The sequence below is a fragment of the Dermacentor silvarum genome, chromosome 7, assembly GCF_013339745.2.
Source record: "Dermacentor silvarum isolate Dsil-2018 chromosome 7, BIME_Dsil_1.4, whole genome shotgun sequence".
Taxonomy (NCBI): domain Eukaryota; kingdom Metazoa; phylum Arthropoda; class Arachnida; order Ixodida; family Ixodidae; genus Dermacentor; species Dermacentor silvarum.
Window position 1 is genome coordinate 62,770,413 of NC_051160.1, and position 3,418 is coordinate 62,773,830.

Below are 3,418 nucleotides of genomic sequence, written 5' to 3' on the forward strand. Positions count from 1 at the left end.
ATGTGACTTTGTCGCTTGTTTGCGGTCAATAATGGTTTTAGTCGATTTTGTCGGCTTGGATATCTAGTTTTTTTTTTTTGTAAATCAAATTACAATTTGGAAGAAAAAAAGTGCTTGTTCTTTGGCATCTCTGTATGAAACTTGACGCTATCGACCATTATTCTGTCTGACGCCACCGAGAGGCCGAGAGTATCTCTACGTGCATTTTGTTGAATCTCGCGCCTTTTATACCAATTTATTAATAAATTAGGTAACATTGGAACATTTTAAACTAAAAGTACTGCATCCAGATAAACCCAGCAGTTCTCAGAGCGAGCGCCTGAGATGTTGTGCCGTAATAGCGGTGTTTCGCTGGTACAGGCTGATGCGGGCTCTTGGGCTTCTTTTGTGGTTTTAAAAAGTGGGTTGAGACCGCGGTCCGTGATTTATTTATCGCTTCTCGGCCTTTTGGCTAAGATCAAAGAACCGGCTGCAGGCGTTCCAGGACGCCCGGAAGGCCAAGGAGGAAAAGTACGTCCCAGTACAACGACATCTCCTCCGGCGGTTCCAGCGAGTGACGGTGGATGCCGTAGTGGTTGGCTGCCTTGGCACCTGGGACCCGGGGAACGATCGTGTCCTCCGCAGGATATGCAGCAAGGAGTACCTGCGGACCATGAAAAGACTTTGTGTGAGCGACACGATCCGCTTCTCGACGCAGATATACAAAGGCCACATAGGCTCAGCCTAATGTATTTATTGTTTATAGAGAAGTGATATATTTACACCTTTACAGTTTTAACCTTTTAATACTAACACCACTAACCAGCCCTTTTTTTAGCCATTTCTGTTTGTCTTTTATTGTATACAATTTTACCCCGTTTGGCCTTGGTTTTGTAACCCAATTTTATGATGTTTTGTAACTAAGCATTAATAAAAAATTCTGTTCTTATCAGCTTAATATCTGATACGGGTCCTATTTGGACCCAAGATATTAAACTTATTTTTGGAATGGGGCGGAGTGCTTGAAGCTTGCTTCACCTCCGCCACGGGTTGGCCCGGTATTGCACTGCCTCCGGGATCGGCCCACTCACCCCACGGGGTGGGTAAAATATTAATCAAAAATCAGACTTAAAAAAACATTTCCCAGCTCTTAAAGGAGCCAGAGCTTTAATTGGAGCATGGCTTCGTATATTGGTGCGGCGATGTTGCCTGCTCCCACCGCCCCGGTAGACGCGATGCTCGCACGCGTGTGCGTATGATCAAAGGGCAGTTTCAATGCGAAACGCATACAACAGCAGCACGCGCACCAGTTATGTCCGTGACAACGCTATATATTACTTGAGATTTTCGCCACAAATTTGCCCCCCGTAACATTTGCAAAGCTCTGCCGCTGGACGACGAAGCTCTGCGGGAAAGCCACTTTCAGGAGGCGTAGGCTATACTTGTACACGTTACAGAAAAAAAAAGCCCCCAAAAGTAACTAAACAATTACTAAAAAGTAATCCCTTACTTATACATTACTTTCCTCCCAACGTTTATTGATACTGCACAAATACAGTACTGTATTTGTATAATGTCATGCAAATAAGTCATGTATAAAAGCGCATCGGCTTTTATACATGACTCGTCGTAGGTTCCAGTGTAATCGCTAGTGCCGCTTGGCTTAAAGAAAGTACTACGCAAGTCGCGCATACAATCACATTACCAAGCAAGCGCAAAAATCGAAACAAGCACGAACGAGACCAAACCAAGCAAATCAAACAAGCGCGAACAGACGATAGTACGAAACCAGCGGTCCGGCTGAGACCAGATACGAGTACGCATCGAGCGGTCGGGCGGGTCCGCATGAAACCAGTTTCCTGCGCTCACGGATCTTTCGCTGTTGTGCTCGTTCGCTCGGTTGCCGCCGACGTTCGCCGGAAGGAACGGGCCATTATTGGGGGCGCGCTCCACCACTGGAAAAGCTGAAAAGAAGAAAAAACTTCTTCCATGTGAGGCGGTATGAGGGATCACGGTGGACACAGCGGCCGCGTCAGCTGAAAACGAAAGTCGAAAGCCCCGCCTGCGCTCCGGGTGTCTGCTTGACAACACTTGAAAGCACCATATATGGGTAGGGGCTGCCTTTGAAGGCGTGTAACATGGTAGGCTACTGCTCGGTGCCGCAGTGCCTTACGCGTACGCAACGGAGCCCGGTGGCAGCCTTCGCACGTATCCGCAGGGCAAGAAGCTGCACGAAGCTTGTATCGCGAAACTTAGAACTGGCAAGCAGCCATCGGCTACAACTCGAGTGTGCAGCAAGCGCTTCCGCAAGGAAGATTTGTGCTACGGCGTCGGGGTTGCGATGTTATATGAGCAGCAGAAAGCGCGCACTGAGACGCTCGTCAGCACGCACTGCCCGGCTATTGTCATGAAGATTTGGTCTGTGAGCTTGTTGATGCTAGATACTGGCAAGTTACTGGAATGGAAAGGGAACGGTAAGAAGCCCATTAAAAAAGGCATGGCATCATGCTTGTCCTAGCACCAAACAATGAATGTACTGGATTTAGAAAACGAAGCAGCAGGAAATTGCTCGCTGAAAAGACCGATAAACATACAGTACGACGACAGGAATAATGATATTGAAACGTCCAAGAATTTAGAAGAAAATAAAAACAGAACTGTCAGCCCTTCCATTGGGGTGGAGAGGGAAGATCAGCGAAGCTGTACTAGGGTGGGAATTATGTATTGCCAATTATGACTACTAAGATGTGTTGTAATTGGTTATTTGAACTATTAAATAATGAGAAATATATATGATCCGGTGGTTTTCATTTATTTAGTGACCACAGGGACCATGGCCTTATGGTCGCTACGGTACACCGCCATAGGGTGTACGGCACAGGTTGGCACGTTCTTCACGGGAGCTCCATGCTCACCTCAGCTTAGAGACGCCGAAAAGTTGAAGAATAGCCCCACCAAAATGCAGACAACGCGACGAGTGAAGCGCGCTGAGAGCGTCGAAACGCCGAGTGAACGCCGCGCTGCGGCCGAACACGCCGTGGCGCGTCCCTCGATGGAAGAGGCCAGAAGGAGGGAGTCGCAAGTGAACGACCAAATGGATATTCAGGATGCTAGCGACAACGACGATAGCAACGACGAAGACAACGAGGACAACGGAAGCCTAGAATGGGCCTTTTTCAGCAAGCGGAAACCAAACAGAAAGTGAAGCCCGAACAGCTTCGCCTCGAACGGGTAAGTCGACCTCATTTTGCGCTCTCGATCAGGCCACTTAACAAGGTACACGTGCATGACATACCTAAGCAGGCTGTAACAGCAGCACTAGAGATGGCGGCAAGAAGTTGGAAACTTGCAGAATTGTCCATTTTCCGCTACGACCCTGCGGCGAACTGCATAAAGGTTACTGTCAGGGTACACTCTAAGCCCCGTAACCCCTATTATA

The 3,418-nt window shown here is 48.0% G+C and overlaps 1 non-coding gene across 1 annotated transcript; it reads left to right on the plus strand.

Annotated features, from left to right (window-relative positions):
- The first annotated feature begins 880 nt into the window (after nucleotides 1–880).
- On the plus strand, nucleotides 881–1,071 carry LOC119459837 (U2 spliceosomal RNA). Its single transcript, XR_005193833.1, has one exon. It is a non-coding gene; the product is annotated as a U2 spliceosomal RNA (small nuclear RNA).
- Nucleotides 1,072–3,418: the final 2,347 nt, after the last annotated feature.